General features: G+C 41.7%; 1 protein-coding gene across 1 annotated transcript in view; it reads left to right on the forward strand.

The window, feature by feature from the left end:
- SMPD3 (sphingomyelin phosphodiesterase 3) overlaps window positions 1-18,192 on the forward strand; it is a 243,645-nt gene that overhangs the window by 63,719 nt on the left and 161,734 nt on the right. Inside the window, exon 2 of the mRNA XM_090063297.1 lies at window positions 17,301-17,375. The gene's annotated coding sequence lies outside the window, so the exon portion shown is untranslated. The remainder of the gene's footprint in view (window positions 1-17,300; window positions 17,376-18,192) is intronic.

Below are 18,192 nucleotides of genomic sequence, written 5' to 3' on the forward strand. Positions count from 1 at the left end.
TATTGTGCTTTTTATCACTAGATCCGAAACTATTTTAATAAAATCCTTTAGAAAAGGATCTCTGTAAATAGTGCAAGGAGCAAACATAGCATCATGCTTTCTCATCTAATTGAAACCTTAGATAAAATGCTATGTATGGCTAAGAAAGACTTTTGTTCATGGCTAATATCTTCCTTTTATTAATCTAAGAAGGAATATTTTTCTCCCCACAAAAGCAAGTTAAAAAAAAGAAGAGAACTCAAACAATTCCAAGGTTATTGTGTAAAATGAGACATTGCCCTAATGTACACATATACCTTGCAGTATTATCTGAAGGATGCGTTTTTATAATGTGTTTCATGCTGGAAAACAAAATCTAAATTTATCAACGGAAATTTATGGGAACCTTCCTGATTTTGTACTCTCAGTGTTTTAGCAAGTTGGTTCACTAGTGATAATATTTCCAAACAATTCCTATACTCCAGTCATGAAAGGAGATTGCATATTCTACTTAGTTCCATGACTGTGGTAATTTATTGGAATAAGTTAAGGCTTAAGAATTAACCACCTTAAAGGTAATGGGGAGGCAAAACCATATTGACTGCAATGAGTTTTGGATCAGACCCTTGCAGCACTCCATCCCATAAGACAGATCTTTATGAGCTGCTTTTGGACACATGTACACAATTATACATCCTAAAAAAAGTAGTATTGATTTCTGTCTAATAGAATTAATGAAACAAAAGGATGACATGATATAGCCTACAGCAATTTCACAGCTGTTATGATGCATCATTTATGAACAGCAATTTATATAAAACCGTTAACCTGTTAGCAATACCTGTAGTCTGTAAAAAAAAGTTTTGACTTAAGACTTTATCACATGGCTTTTGTTGAAATCAGTGAGGATTATATTGATCTAAAACACAAGGCCAAATTTTCAGACATGTAAATCAAATGTGGATGTGTATATATGCACTTGCAACTGCACTCCCATGTATTCAAATGCTCATATGTCTACATAGAAATGCAGGATGTTAGATACTAAAAAGATATTTACACTGACTGGATTGGACATTTGAACACCATTCCTTGACTCACTATTTTAAAGTAGTCTATATATATATTTTAGCAGTGTTTTAAATAAAACATTTGAAGCAAAGTAGGAAATTAATTTGGCATTTTACCTTATTCTAACTGAAAAGAATGAGTTGGTTTAAAGACCCAAAACAGAAATGTTAATCCTTTTCTTCTGCACAGTAGATGAAGGGAACTTGATTAATCCCAGCCTCTGATACAATCTTCTGCATGTCTTTGTAGGCACAAAAAGCCTGTTGTGCTGGCTTCTCCAGCCATCTGAGAAATATTCCAGTTTAGGGAATCTTGGGCCTGTTACAGTGAGTTTTCTTTTAATCTCCCCTTCTCTTATAGTACCAACTTCACTTGTGTGGCTAGGGTGATGGGAGATATAGAAATGCTACTACAATTTGGTTCTTCTCTGCTGACCTTTAGTTCCTAGAATGGTTTGTTCACCTTTCTGTATTAGTGTCTCCATTTGTACAATGTGGATAATAGTAGCCTGTGTCATAGTGTTGTAGCATTACTAATATTTAAATTAATGTAAAATTACATATTTAAATATTTAAGCTTTTATGAAGGCTATATAGGTAGTGTTTTTTTAATGTTATAATATTTTAACCTGTCACAGTATGTTTGAGAATGATGAACAAATCAGAAGCACTGTAAAACATCCTGGCCAATATTCTGCTTTTTCCCTTTCTTGCTCTCTATTCCAAAAAGAGCATCAGGAAAAAAAATCTCTTCCCTAAGCCCCTTCAAGAGAGAAAGTACTCAAATTTTCTCTTATAACTGAAAAGGAAATAAAGTCCATGTAGTGTATGGGTACAGAGAAGTGACAATTTTTGCCTGATCTGGCCACAGAAAGCAGTTTGTAGCTGGGACCACAAGTTCATGGCTGCAAACAACTTCAAAAATGGTTGATTGGATGAAAATCTGACCCCTCATTGCATGAAGTATCAGATAAAGATGTTATCAAATGTAGTGTCTTTTGTAACTTGTATCTGTGGGGCTCCCAGCCTGCCATTTTTTTAGAATGGGAGGGGAGAAAGGGAGTTTGGGGTTTTTTCACCCACCCCCAGAGGATAGGGCAGGTGTATTACAGCCCCCTCTGAGGTGGGTGAGATTCCAATTCATCTACTCCACCCTTCAGCACTAGCTGGGGATCCCCAAGAATAAGCTCTACTACCTTTTCCCCTCCTAGTCTGAAAACAGTGAGCACTGGCAGAGAGCCTGGGCATTGCTTTGGGAACCTGGCTGAAGGCCCTCAGCTCCAGCTAGATTCCCCTCCCCCCTGAAGCCAGCAGTGAACTTCTGTTTGGTCTCCGGTAATGCCATATCTCAGAACGCTTTGCAGAAATTATTCTGAGTTACAGCTGGGAGCTTCACTTCTATCTGCACCCTATACTAAACTTTTCCTCCCAAAATATGGATTGATGTTGTGCATCCTTAAAGGATATCACTTTGCAGACCTAGGAAATTCAAGGGTTGTTGCACTAGTCATTAATAGTGACATGTCCTTTGGGCCCAAATGAATAGTCCAGTTATTAGTTTTAATATTATATATATATATACACTCAATGCTCCTTAGGGGGAGTAGAATATTGTTTGAAATTTTGTGTGCTTTTTGCTAGAAACCTTTAGGAATTGCAGTTTCTGATAAAATGTATGATAGGAACTGCAGGAATTGGGAATGGTTGTTACCTCTTCACACTTTCTTAGCTGCATTGTGCTGGTGGTAGAAGGTGCTTGACACAATTTGTGGAGAGACTTCTAAAATCAGCCCATAGGGCTCAAATCAGTCTTTGTTTTTATACAGAGAAGGGATGTGCTGTCTCCAGTTCTGGACTCATGAAGCTTATGCTCTGGTTTTAGGCCTAGAATCATAGAAAAGTGGGGCTAGGAACGGTCTCAGGAGGTCATCTAGTACAGTGGTACTCAAGCTTTTGGCCCTGTGGGCCAAATGAGTGGCTTTGGGCTGGTCTGGGGGCTAGATTGAGCCCTATGCACCAGGATTAGATCCCCCACACTGGGATTGGGACTTAGGGCCTGGCATCACTCCCTTCTGACCCTGTGTGCTAGGATTGGAGGAGCCCACAGGCAGAATGACATGGCATTGCAATCTGGATCAGAGTGCTCAGCCCCTTGCGCATAGGCCCGATCTAGTTCAATCCCCTGCTCAAGGTATAATCTCTATCTAAACCAATCTAGACAAGTATTTGGCAAGTGTTTGACTAAACTAACAGATTTTAACCATTAATGTACTTGGAAGTTGGCAAGTTCAACAAATTTAAATCTTGTCCAAATATAAGATGATCCAATAGTCAGAACACAAGACATAGATCATATTCTTGGTTTTATCAGCCAATCGCTGTATTACCTTGGATAAATCACTTAAATTTTCTGTGCCTGTTTCCCCGCATACAAAATGAAAAAGCTACCATTAGCTTAGTTTTGCACAGTTTATTATCTCTTTATTTAAAAAAAACCCAAAGACACAAGTTAAGGGGAAAGGACTATATTTCTGTATATCTTCTGGTAACTAGTTCCCCCTATATATTTTTCTTCTATTCTCATTTAATGGGAAGGCAGAAGATGAAGTGGGTTTAGATGTTACAGTGCCTAACTTTACCTTTCTTTTTAATTGATGAGTATTTGTTGTACAGTACCACCTAGGACCTAACCATGTGGGTCCCCAGTCATTTTTGCTTACAGGTATAGTGCCAAGCCTGACTAATCTTTTGAATGGAGGTGACAGAACATACAACCAAAACATTAAACCAAACATTAAAACTTAAAGCACATGGTTTAGCAACTTGTTTAAAGAAATACAAGAAGCCTGTGGCAGAGCCATGAGTTGAACCTTATGGTTAAGTCTCTGGATTGTGACAGATAATCCTGAGTTTTTCTTATGATTTGATTCTGATTCTGCAAAGGATCAAGTCTGGGTGTATAGTTACTTCCACTTGATACTACAGCTGGATGTAACTGTTTACAGGTTGGAATCTTAATACAGAGTTTATAAAATATTTAGACATTTAGGTGAAAAGTTCCATTAAAAAGGTATATATGTTCCTTGTGTTCGTTACATTATTTTTAACATAATTCCAGCATTCTTTTTGCCTCAACAAAATGATCATTAATATAATGTTAAAATGTAATGAAGAAATAATATTAATCAACCTCTTTCTCTCTCTCAGCAATCCTAGCTATTTTTAACCAAAGAAGTGAAAATTTATTGAGAACAAATATAATTTCCCAGTCATGAACAGCTTATGAGGCATAAGTTGTGCAGGATCATTCTTTCACCCATTATTTATTTGTTTTTATTAAGTATGTGGCCAGACAGCACAGCAGAAGAAAATTTAATTTCTTTCTTTAATTGAATAGTAAGACTTAGGGCACTAAAGCACTTTCGAGAGTACACCAAATCATACTTTATATTTCTTGGAAAGATCTCCCAGATTTTACTAATCTGAGGAAAATCTGTAGTATCCTACTGAATGTCAGTCATTTTTGCTTAACATTTTTAATAGAAATATAAAGATTGACCTGAGGGTAGAACTGTTTCTTCATTCTTCTCTCTCACTAACAATATGTTGCTGCCTCTCAACCATCTGCGCCCTGTAGATCCTCCCTGTTCCAGTCTGCTCCTCCTTAGAGAAAAATCTACATTCTTGGAATTATTTTAGGCCTGAAACTGTGCTGGCTCAACACTGTTCGTATGTCTGTAGAACTGGTTGTGTTGGAAGGACCTTTTTCTTGGACTAGATCTGTAGGCAAAGGGTGTTCATTTCCCTTTCAGCAAGGATTGCCTTTGTTCTGTGCTAGAATGAAGTGAATAAATACAGATCCAGATACTTGTTTCAGTATGCAGATACAAAGATTGGAATTGAAAATGACTGTTAATTATCTTGACCTTTCCTCTTTGTTTTTAAAAGGTAGGACTACAACAAAGATTCTCTTCTCGTTGCACTGGGTTTTAGGCTTTCAACAGTAGTAAAGCTACACGGCACCTCATACATTAAGCTGAAAACCTATTCTGGAAGCAAAGGGCTGCATCTTCACTACTGGACAAAATCTCTTTTATGTAGAAAAGTGGAGGCTTTATTTTTTTTATAGTTTAATGAGTTGCTTTTCTAGTAAAGCATGCCTACTGTGATTATCAAAGTGATTTACACATGTTAATTTAGACTGCAGTTCAGCTTCACCTTTTTTTTGTCCTTTCAGGAAAATAAAATCTATTTAACTAGCATTGGCAATATAGATTTTAACATTACAGTCCTTTTTGGATTGAATGGTAACGCACATTTGGTGGTTGCTCCTGTGATATGATTAATTGCAGGCCTTGAAAATGTCAGTTACCCAGAAAGAGCTGTTGATTCTCTTCTTTTCTTCCCCTATGAGTAAAATATAAGTGTTTTGCATTAGCATGATCATAATGGTAAAACAATATGTAGATTATGTTCATGGGCTGATCAGTTTTAATGGTATTTTTGTATAGGCTCTAACGTACCTGTGATGAAAGTGTGTAGGCTCTTCTGTACATTAATTATTATAATACTGAACATAGTGGATTTGATTTGTGTGTAATACAATGTTTTGAATGAAAATTTGCCTAGCATCAATTATAGCAAGATATAGGGAAAATTAAAACAATTATAAATCCTTGCTGAACATTAAAAAGGTGTGCAGAAGAACTGAAAATTACCAAACTTGGGGAAGAAGTGAGCTTCAGGTCACAGGGGCCCATAATATAAAAAGTTATCTCCTTGTATACTTTGATCTCATTATGACTTATTCTAGTACCAGCAGCTAAAATGCAAAATAGACCCTCGCTTGAAACATGTTTTTGTTGTGGATACATAGGGTGCCAATCAGCACATATAACTTGGTATCTCTCAGTTTAAACGTATTAAAATGAAGAAACTGTGTGCAAGATTTCCATGACTTTAAGTTAAAGAGCTCTGTAACTGACTTCTTTAACCAACATGCTTGCAGTACTGCACAGTAGGAAAGTTATGACCTCATAAAGAGAGCCATAGTATTGTATTGAGACTATGAAAGAGGGCGAAAATTACATGTATGAGCTACAGATGGTGCCTGTTTTTCCCAAGGCTTTCAGGTCAATCCCATCTCATTTATGACTCCCCTTGTCTCAACCAAAGTAAAGAATGAGGAACTTCATTGTAAAGTCAGACCAATATTATCAATGCTGTACTCACAACTTATTGCTTTCCAGCCATCTGTTAAATTCAGCTACAAGATGGAGGTCTGGGAAGACATATTTAAAAGAAGCTATTTTCCCCATCTTTTTTTTTTAATTACATTTTTAAACAGCTGTTTAAGCCAGTGTTTCTCAAACTGTGGTTCCTACAGGGGGCACATGTGAACCATGGCAGCGGTTGGTATAGAATAATAGAAAATTAGGGTTGCAAGGGATCTCAGGAGGTCACATCTAGTCCAACCCCCTGTTCAAAGCAGAACCATCCCCAACTAGATAATTCCAGCCAAGGCTTTGTCAAGCCAGGCCTTAAAAAGTTTGAAGGATGGACCACCTCTCTAGGTAACTGTTCCAATGCTTCACCATCCTCCTAGTGAGAGTTTTTCCTAATATCCAACTTAAACCTCTCTTTCTGCAATTTGGGATCAATGCTCCTTGTTCCGTCATCACTAAAAACAGTCCAGCTATCTGAAGCGGGGTTCCAAAGAGGATGGAGCTAAAGGCTGCTATTGAATCCCTTCTCAGTCTTCTCTCAAGACTAAATAAACCCAGTTCCCTTGGCCTCTCCTCATAAGTCATGTCCCCTGGCTCCCTAACCATTATCGTTTCCTTCTACTGGACTGTTTACAATTTGTTCATATCTTTTTAAAAAAAAAAAAAAAAAATAGTGGGGGGCCCAAAACTAGACACAGTACTCCAGATGTGGCCTCACCATTGCTGAATAGAGGAAAATAAGCACTTCCCTTGACCTGCTGGTAACACTCCTACCTATGTAGCCCAATATGCCCTTAGCCTTCTTGGCAACAAGGGCACACTGCTGGCTCATATTCAGCTTTTTGTCCACTGTAACCCCCAGGTCCATTTCTGTAGAGCTTCTGCCTAGCCAGTCAGCCTGTATCAGTACGTGGGGTTCTTCCATCCCAAGTACAGGACTTTGCACTAGTCCTTATTGAACCTCATGAGATTTCTTTTGGTGCAGTCCTTCAGTTTGTCTAAGTCTCTCTGAAACCTAGTCCAATCCTCCAGCATATTTACTAGGGGTGAATGAAGCAGGCAGTATTTGAGACTTAACGGTGGGAGTCTACTACAGACCTCCGAACCAGGGAGAAGAACTTGACCAGGAATTCTTGGGTCAGCTCACAGAGGTAGTGAAGGCTAAGGATGTGGTAGTCATGGGGGACCTGAACTTCCCAGACATCTGCTGGGAAGAACAGTCAGTCAGGTCTGAACGCTCACATAAGTTCTTCATAGGACCTCCATCTAATCCAGGAGGTGCACAGCCCCACCAGGGGAGATGCCTTGTTGGACCTAGTGCTGGCCGCGGGTGATGACCTGGTGAGGGGGCTGCGGGTGCTCAACCACCTGGGCAACAGCAATCATCGCCTGCTGGAATTCACCATCCAGCGCAAGGTGGCAAAGGCATGCAGTAAGGCAGCGGCCCTAGATTTTAGGAAGGCAAACTTCAACGAGCTAAGGAGGATAGTTGGAGAAGTGCTGACGTCCCAGAGGGGAGAGGAGCCAGGTGTCCAAGGAGAGTGGTCGCTCCTTAAGGAGACGATCCTCCAAGCCCAAAGGAAGGTAATCCCAACGAGGATCAAAGGGAGCAGGAGAGCACACAAGCCTCCGTGGCTCACCAAAAGCATCCAGGAATGTCTCCTTGCTAAAAAGGAGGCTTACACCCAATGGAAAGAAGGGGTCATCACCAGGGAGGACTATTCTGTAGTTGCTCGGGGATGTAGGGGGGTAGTTAGGAAGGCCAAGGCAGAGATGGAACTGGGACTAGCTTCCCAGATTAAGGACAATAAGAAGTCCTTTTTTTTAAATACATAGGGGCAAAAAAAAAAGGTCCCGGGTAATGTGGGGCCCTTGCAGGACGCATTGGGAAACTTGGTCGTCACACCAGACGGCAAAGCTAACATGTTTAATGATTTCTTTGCCTCCGTCTTCCTGAGTAAGGACCAGAACAGCCACCTCCCTGCTGGGCCCCCCTCGGGCCCCGGGGGAGGCACACCTGGGCCACGGGTTAGCGAGGATTTAGCTAGGGAGTTTCTGGAGGGTTTGGACGTATTCAAGTCAGCCGGTCCGGATGATCTCCACCCTAGAGTTCTAAAGGAACTGGCTGAGGTCATTGCAAGTCCCCTGGCATGGCTTAACGAGCACTTGTGGTGCTCTGGTGAGGTACTGGAGGACTGGAAGAGGGCCAATGTGGTCCCCGTCTTCAAAAAAGGCAGGAAGGAGGACCCGGGAAACTATAGGCCGGTTAGTCTTACCTCGATGCTAGGCAAGCTGGTCGAGAAAATTATGCTGGCACACATCCAGGAGGGGCCAGCAGGGGACTGCATGCTTAGGGGCAACCAACACGGGCTCAGCAGTGGCAGGTCCTGTCAGACCAACCTGGTGGTCTTTTACGATCAGATCACCAGATCATTAGATACAGGGGTAGCAGTGGATATAGTCTTCCTGGACTTCCGAAAGGCTTTTGACACCGTCTCTCACCCTGTTCTCATTAAGAAACTGGGGGGCTGTGGTGTAGATACCCACACAGTCAAATGGGTTGCTAACTGGCTGGAGGGCCGCACCCAGAGGGTGGTAGTGGATGGGTCCTTCTCAACCTGGAAGGACGTGGGCAGTGGGGTTCCGCAGGGCTCGGTCCTCGGGCCCGCACTGTTCAACATCTTCATCAGTGATTTGGATGAGGGGGTAAAAAGCACCCTGTTCAAATTTGCTGATGACACTAACGTGTGGGGGGACGTGGGCACACTGGAAAGATGCAACAGGCTACAATCAGACCCAGACAGGTTACAAGGGTGGGTGGATGAGAATAGGATGGGTTTCAACACAGACAAGTGCAAGGTGATGCACCTTGGGAGGAACAACCGGCACCATACCTACAGGTTAGGGAACTCCCCTCTTGTCAGCACGGAGGCGGAAAAGGATCTTGGGGTCATCATTGACTCCAAGATGAACATGGGCCAGCAGTGTGGGGAGGCAGTTAGGAAGGCCAACCGCACCTTGTCATGCATCCACAGATGCATCTTGGGCAGGTCCAAAGAGGTGATCCTCCTCCTCTATGCAGCACTGGTCAGGCCACAGTTGGAGTACTGCATCCAGTTCTGGGCACCACGCTTCAAGAGGGATGTTGACAGCATGGATAGGGTCCAGAGGAGGGCCACTCATATGATCAGGGGACAACAGGGCAGGCCCCATGAGGAAAGGCTATGGGACCTGAACCTGTTCAGCCCCCAAAAGAGAAGGCTGAGGGGGGATCTTGTGGCCTGTTATAAACTAGTTGGGGGGGGGGGGGGAAATAAAAAAAAAAAAAAAAAAAAAAAAAAAAAAAAAAAAAAATCAGCAGGCATCGTGGGAGTCACTGTTCCCCCGAGCACTGCCAGGAGTGACCAGGAATAACGGTCACAAGCTGGCAGAGAGTAGGTTTAGGTTAGATATCAGGAGGCGCTACTTCACGGTCAGGGTGGCTAGGATCTGGAACCAACTTCCAAGAGAAGTGGTGCAGAGTCCTACCCTGGGGGTATTTAAGAGGAGGTTAGATGAACACCTTGCTGGGGTCATTTGACCTCAGTATTCTTTCCTGCCATGGCAGGGGGTTGGACTAGATGATCTGCTCAGGTCCCTTCCGACCCTAGAAACTATAAACTATGAAACTATGATTCAGATTCAGCTTGATTTGGGGGGCAGTAATTCGATTTGCTGATTCAGATCACTGTCCTGATTTGATCTGACTGAATCTGAAAATTCAGTTCCAATTCAGAGATTCAGCCATAGACACAGCTTTATGTTTTTTCTACATACCTCGAGGTACCAGGCATGGCTTGTGAATGCTGAGATGGTGGGGCAAATGGACAACCCCTCCCCCTGCTCCCATGGGATGCTCCCCCACATGCTTGGTGGTGAATATGGAAGTGGACCAGAAGTATTCCCCCCCCCCCCCACACACACACACTCCCCTGGCTCAGCAATTAGCCATGGGAGGACCCCCAGACCCAGGAGGCACCAGTCACTGAGCTGGGGGCGGGGGGCAGAAAATCAAACTGGAGGTTTTTGGTTTGATTCAGAGAGATTAATGGGTCTCCCGATTCTATGCAGATTTGGCCGCCAAATTGGGCCAAATCTTCTCTAAATCGAATCAGCAACTGAAGCTTCACAAAGCCCTAATATTTACTACTCCCCACAGCTTGATGTCATCTGCAAACTTGCTAAGGGTGCAGTCCATCTCATCTTCCAGGTCTTTATTGAAGATATTGAACAAAAACATCCCTAGGACCAACCCTGGGACTTTCCACTTGATACCACCTGCCAACTAGACATTGAGCCATTCATTACTACCCTCTGAACCTGATGATCCAGCAAGTTTTTTTCTATCCACCTTGCAGTCCATTCATCCAACCCATACTTCCTTAGTTTGCTTCGGAGAATGTTGTGGGAGACCATATCAAAAGCCTTGCTAAAGTCAAGGTATACCATATCCTCTGTCCCTGCATCCACAGAGACAGTCACCTCAAAGGCAATCAGTCTGGTCAGGCTTGGCATGGATTTACCAAGGGCAAGTCAACTGATTGTCATCACCTTCTTCCCCAAGTGCTTAGAAATGGATTTATTGAGGAACTAGTACATTATTTAAGGGACCAAGGTGAGGCTGACTGGTCAGTTCCCCAGATCCTCCTTCTTCCCTTTCTTAAGGATGGGCACTATATTTGCCTTTTCCCCAATCATCTAGGACCTCTCCCAATCACCATGAGTTTTCAAAGATGATGGCTCTGCAATCACTTGCACCCAACTCCCTCAGCACCTTTGGGTGCATCCTGTCTGGCCCAATGGACTTGTGCATGTCTAGATTTTCTAAATAGTCCCAAACCTGTTCTTTCACCACAGTTGGCTGCTCACTTCTCCCCCAAACTGTGCTGCTAGCTGGGAGCTGACCTTGGCAATGAAGACTGAAGTGAAGACAACATTGAGCACATCAGCCTTTTATGCACTCTCTGTCACTACGTTGCCTGCCCATTTCAGCAAGGGACCCACACTTTCATTGATCTGCCTCTTGTGACTGACATAGTTGTAGAAACCCTTCTTGTTCCCTTTCACATCCCTTGCTAGTTGCAACTCCTGTTGTGCTTTGGCTTTTCTGATTTCATCCCTGCATGCCTAAACAATACTCTTATACTTCTCCCTCATTGTTTGTCCAAGTTCTCACTTCTTATAAGCTTCTTTTTTGTGATTTAGCTGACTGAAGAGTTCCCTGCTAAGCCAAGCTGGTCTTCTGCCATACTTGCTGGTTTCCCTGCACACTAGGATGGTTTGTTCCTGTGTCCTCAGTAAGGTTTCTTTAAAGTACAGCCAGCTCTCCTGAATGCCTCTACGCCTCAGACTGGCTTCCCAGGGGATCCTGCCCATGAGTTCTCTGAGCAAGTCAGAGTCTGCTTTTCTGAAGTCCACCATCCTTACTCAGCTGCTTTCCATCCATCCTGAACTCAATGATCTTGTGATCACTGCTGCCCAAGTTGCCATCCACTACTAGATTCCCCACCAAATCTTCCCTGTTTGTGAGCAGCAGGTCAAGAAGAGCAGAGCTCCAGCACTTGCACCAGGAAGTTGTCCCCAGTACTCTCCAAAAACTTCCTGGATTTCCTGCAGCACTGCTGTGTTGTTCTCCCAGCAGATGTCAGGGTGATTGAAGCCCCCCCCCCCCCCCCATGAGAACCAGGGCCTGTGATGAGGAAACCCCCTCTTGCTGTTTGAAGAAAGCATCATCTACCACTTCCTCCTCATTTGGTGGTGTGTAGCAGACCCATACCATGACATGACCCTTGTTGCTCTTCCTGCTGACCCCATCTCCAGTTTCATACCAGAGCTCTGAGCAATTATATGGCTCTTTTACATAAAATACAACTCCTTGTCCTCCTCTCTCCTGCCTCTCCTTCCTGAATAGTTTATACCCATCTGTGGCAGTGCTTCAGTCATACATCCTATCCTGCCAAGTCTCTGTTATTCCATGTCATAGTCCTGTGGCTGTACAAGGATTTCCAAATCTTCCTGCTTGTTTCCCAGGCTCTGTGCATTCGCGTACAGGAACCTAAGGTAACAAGCCAATTTGCCCTGATTTCTCAGGACAAATGAGAAGGCCTCCCCTGTTGCCTACTCCAGCTTGTGCTTCCTCCAGGTAACCTACTTTCCCATTTACTTCAGAACTTTAGTCTCCATCCCCTGGAGAACCTGGTTTAAATCCCTCCTCACTAGGTTAGCAAGCCTCTCTCTTTTTCAGGTGGATCCTGTCGCTTCCTAACAATCTTGCCTGGACAGTCACATCACAGTTGCAAGCAGTGGCAGTGGTTCTGGCATTGTGACACCCTCCAGCCATTTCCTTAAGTCTCTTAATCTGTCTTAGTCTTACGGCCCTTCTTCCAAGCACACCTTCCCCAGCAAGCTTACCTGTAAACTGGCCCATTTACTGTTACTTGGTCCTGAAAGGTTCTTTTTTTCCCCTGCTTGCTCTTACCAAGCTTAAAGGCTCCCCCCTCAAAGGTAGGGAGGGGGAGGCAAACTGCTTCCCCCATTTGCACTCTCCCTGGTCATTCAGGGAGTCTTCTTTTATACCCTGCTGCGCATGGATTGGCTCCACCCCCCACTGGGACCTTTGTTAAGCATAGGCAGCAATCGCTCAGCTGGCAACACTCTCAGCTTTTCAGAGCACATGCCCAAAACACACACAGCCTACCAAACAAACCCTTAGCAAGCTAGGTACACAGGCAATCCTGGATCATTTACTTTCCCAGAGCAGTATCTAGTGCCTAGTGCCTTCCTCTTCTTCTTCCCTTTCCTTCTTTTGCTCCCAGCACACTTCCTGCAAACTGCTTCCACTGTCTGCTGCCCTGTTCACTCATCAGTTTCAGCCACTCTTGTACTGCTGCTTCCACCCAACTTCAGCTGCTGCTGACACAGAAAATCCATGACAATTGGTGGTGAGGGAAGCTGCAGTGACCTGTGTAAAATGTGTAAACAATATCTTCTTGTTTTCTCTGTACTTTTCTGCCACAACTTAAATTTAATAAGAAAAAGAAGGAGGTCAGTAAGTTGTTAAAGCCTGTAATCAAAGACTAGAACCCAGATGTTACATGCTCAAATCAAAGGTTTATTTTTTTAAAAGTAGAGGATATAGTAACAGTATCCTTACCAATTACTTCATTGGCAAAGGTAGTTGACTTGAAAGTGAGAAAAACTCTGAACTGAAACTTTTGGGGATACTTTGTTTAAAGTAATCTAAACTGCTAATTGCCTCTTTAGCATAATGCAATCCCCGTGTCTTTCACTCTGCATCCATAGCTCGTGTTGGGGGCAGTTCTCTGCAGCTACTCCACAGTTCTGATTATTTCCTAAGCAGTTGTTGTCCCATGGAGTCAAGGACTTATTAGAAGGCTCCATTTCCCCACACACTGTCCTAAAGACTCAGTCTTTTATTCAGCTCTCTGTCAAGCCTGTTCCTGTCACTTCAGCATCCCTCCAGACTCACCACAGCACCACAATTCTTTGTATCAGTGTTCATCAGGATCTGACCTGTTGAATCCTCAGGTAGTCTGAAGTGCACAATGTCCTTCCCAGTCACAGGTTAGACATCTTTCCATTTATTTCTCTCTAGGGTCTCATTTACCCCCATGTTTCTCTTCTGGTGCCCAAAGGCAATCTGTAAATGTCCTGCTGCTGGTTTTATCCAACCTTTTTCCAGGTGTGAAATCCTCTCCACCATGCAGGGTGCATTTGGAGGTCACTCCTCCCAGAGCTAGCCCAAGTAACAGGGCTCTTGCTTGAGTCCCTGTTACAACCTGAATTAGGAATATGTGAGAGTCCCAGGCTTTACCACAGTGGAGTGTAACCCAAAAGGTTTGGGAAACTCTGACTTAAGCAAATATCTTTGCTGAAGCCAGAGACTTTGGTGACTGAAAGACAAAACATGGTCTGGAGCTGAAAAGTTATTCCATTCCATTCCATTATTTTTGTTTTTATTTTTTTAAAGCCCATCAAATCTTTTTTCATTTAAACAAAGCTTTTCACTAATGTGTGAAAAGTTACTAATAGCTGCACAATTGGTGTCACAAGAAGCACAAGTTGCTTTTTGGTTTAAACCAGTGGTGCTCAACCTCTGGGTGTGATCAGTGGCATGAGGCTGGTGTATGTATCAGGTTGGTCCATGGGTCAGATCCAGCATGGGGCTGAAATACTAGATTTGGCTGTGGTGGAGTGTGACATGCTGGTCCATCCTCATGTGTTGGATTGAGGCATGGAGTGACACCGTGAGAACCACAGCAGTTAATGCTGTCATGGGTTCTCTGCTTCCAAATTACCAGACCTGTGGGGAGCCCTGCAGGCTGAATGATATGGCCCTGCTGGTTAGATTATGTGCATGGGTGGGAGATTGAGCACCACTAGTTATACTATTAAAGTAAATTGTTTCATATCCTAATCTCTTTCAGTAACATTAAATTAGAAACTTGGAGAACTCTGTTTTTGTTTTTTGTTGTTGTGTTTTTTAAGGTCTCTTACATGCGTTTCAATGCATGTTTATTTTGGTTTTGTTTTTCCATGTATGCCTGAATTTTATGCATTTGTTTTGCTTTCCCCTTGCAAGGAAAGAATGCTAAGAACCTATGGTGGAAAAGGGAATTCTTTGGTTTCTTTTGAAGTCTATCGGAGACTTGAAAATCCAGGTAGAAGAGCTAGTCCAAGAGTTCCTCTGGGAAACAACCTACATTTCCCTGCACTTAGCTATATGTATATTATATACACTCTTTATTTGACAAGTTTCATGGAGGGGTAGGACAATCTCACCTCAAGTAAACAAAGTATAATGTTATTGTCTGGCAAACATTCCACCAAAAAACCTGGAGAATATCAGAAGTCTGGCTTCTTAGGCTGGAATTTCTTTTATTCCATAATTGTTAGTATTTTAGGAGGGTGTAGTGTATGCTATTGTACTTACTCAAACTTTTCTGTTTGGTGTAGACCTAGTGCGGTAACTCTTGCTCATCCTACTATGTTTGCCCATAGTTATCTGATGAAATTCAACAGGAGTACTGAGCATTAGTAGAGGTTGCAGAGTTGTACCCTTAAACACTACATCCCCAGAGCCAAGAATTAAGTACTGAAGAACATTACATTAATAGGGAGAGTTACAGAATTTGTTCTTGTTCCCATTAGTCAATGTAAGTTTTGACTTTTGTGGGAGGGATTGGTGCCAACATATTTATCTAAACCTTAGAAATTTATATGGATTTAGTGGCAGTAAGTGCTCAAGTGTTTGAAATCATTGGGCATAGAGAACATTTGGTCCTACTGAGGCATCAATACTCTGCATCATTTTACCAAAGGCCCAAAATCAGAGGTGTAACAAGGCAACTGGGTGCCAGGGGCAGCAGCAACACATAGGGGCAGCAGTGACCTCTGGCTGTTGATGTTGCCAGCGACTGCAATGGCAGCTATAATTTTTCTGTCTTCTCACCCTTCACCACAACTCCCCACCCCCTACTCTGGCTGCTACACCAGTTGTCCCACCTTAGTTAAACTGCTATCCAAAATTCCTGCGAAGGAGATGCCATGAGGTTGCTATTCCAGGCAGTAAGTTGAGATGAGTAACTGCAGAGAAGTGTGCTTTTAGCCCCCTGTTTGCCCTTACTTTAGAGTTGGTAGATTCCATGTTTCTCACATGGAATATGTACAGCCCTATTATTTATACTAAGTGAAAGATGTGATGGAGGTCTCAGTGATTCAGGTATTTTCATTACGTAAGTTTTTTTTAATAAACATTTTTCTTACTATGTGAAACATGAGACTTTGCAGACTATAACACAAAACATGAGTATCATTCACTTCAGTTATTTGAATGTCTTGTTAGAATACTATATAATTCAGATGCAAGTTATCTTACAATAAATTAATGCTTTCTTTAACATGTCTTGGTATTTATTGACAGTTAAGTGTGAATAATCCCTTAAAGAAAAATAATTCCTTAGCATTTTTTCATTATTAGAGAGGTGCTCATTCTCCCTTTCTTTTCTTCCTGGAGCTGAACTTTTCATATATATTGTATTATATTCTTTCCATTTGCTGTAGAGGGAAAAAAATATGTTTCCCCAATTTTTTCTAGTTTTTGAGAACCAATATTTTGAACAACGTGAACCATTTCTATTCCAAATAAAGATGACTCCTCTGTTCACTTACAGGATGACAAATTCTGGAAGGCTTTTCTAGAATAATCTTTTGTACTCCATTGCAACAAAATTAAAGACCTGTTCTGTTTTAGCTTTGTTGCTAGAGTATATCCATTACTGGCAAAATTCCATTCCTGTTAGTAATAAAAGGGCAGCATTAATTGTCTGGCATATGTAGCAAAATTTACCGCTCTGCCTATTTGATGATGAAACTTATTTTGTTTTTTTTATAAGTGATTTGATATGTATGCACATTTAAATCTTATAACATGACTCCATACTCAAAAGATTTTTTAAAAATCTCAATATTTGTTCTACTATGGTTTGATATAGTTTTAAATAATTGATTTTAAATAATTTGAATTAATAATTTTAAATAATTGATTTTATAAGCACCTAACTAAATCCTGGTTGGTGAAAAGTGAGTTTTGTTTTGTTTTCAGAACAGGATGAACCATTATACCAAAATTAAATTGAAGAACAAGAACTTATTAAGAGGCTGATTTTCAAAGCTAGGTTAACATGATTGTGTATTAAAAATTGCCAGTGCAGGTTGGATTCCTTATTCATATGCAGTTACCACAATTGTGTTGAGATGCATCTTAGATTTGGTTGAGTATGGCTCACTTTTATAAACATCTACTATAATAATATGCACAAGTTAGCTGTATTTTTTGCATGAATATTATGAGAAAAACAGAAAAGTGTGACGCTAAGATTAGTGTCTTTGGTATGCATAAATAAACTGAGGCAGTTACTTTACCCTTCCTCATAAATAATTTTAACTACTATTATTCTACTTTCAGGTTAACACTTAACCTGAAGCAGCAAAGACTGAATGAAAACTTGAGAGAGAACAAAGTACCAGCATTCTTCTCCAGGTATGTTAATTATGGTCCTATAATTGTGTCTTCAAACAAGGTTTGAAGAGGCAACCTTGGAGGCAACAATCTATATTAGTTTACTAATGGTGTAGTATTTCCAATGATCGCGAAAATACTGGAAGAACTGTACTTTTTGCTGTAGGCTTAAGTAAAAATTAAATTTTAACTGGCTAAGAACCTGTACTAGCAGATATTCTGTACCTGTACTAAATACTCCATTGTGTATTTTATGCTTCCTGTCGAATGTTTGTTTTATCTGGTGTTTTACTCAGTTACTGGAAATAGCACTTAGATTAACTACTTGCATTATGGTGGTGCCTAGAATCTTCAACAGGAACTCGGGTCATATTGCACTAAGTACTGTTAATATATAGTAAGAGATGATTGCTGTTCCAGAGTTTACAAAGGATGGGAAAAATAATTGGTATTGTTATGGGGGGTTGTTTTACTTTACAAAAACTTCAAAGTATAAATTTTTAGGATGGATTTAATTTAACTGAAATTATTCCTCTGTTTCCAGCATTATTATTCAGTTTCTACGACCTGTCATTTTACTCCCTAGAAACAAGGGAAAATGGCACTCTTAAGTAACATGTGGGTAAGGGGAACTAAGATGAACATAAACAGGTCTGAAGTGCACCAACATCAGCGCTATAGGAATCGTTCAGAATGGCTCTCACTCGGTGATCTACAGGAGATGAACAAATGCCCAAGGTTACTGTTAATAGGTTATGGCAGGCATCAATCTCCAAGCTGGCAATCAGTTCACATGTGGGAGCAGGACCTATCATCTAATTTTAGTTGCATCATTTGA

The sequence above is a fragment of the Crocodylus siamensis genome, chromosome 9 (assembly GCF_052110815.1).
Source record: "Crocodylus siamensis isolate JL-2025a chromosome 9, ASM5211081v1, whole genome shotgun sequence".
NCBI classification, from domain to species: domain Eukaryota; kingdom Metazoa; phylum Chordata; order Crocodylia; family Crocodylidae; genus Crocodylus; species Crocodylus siamensis.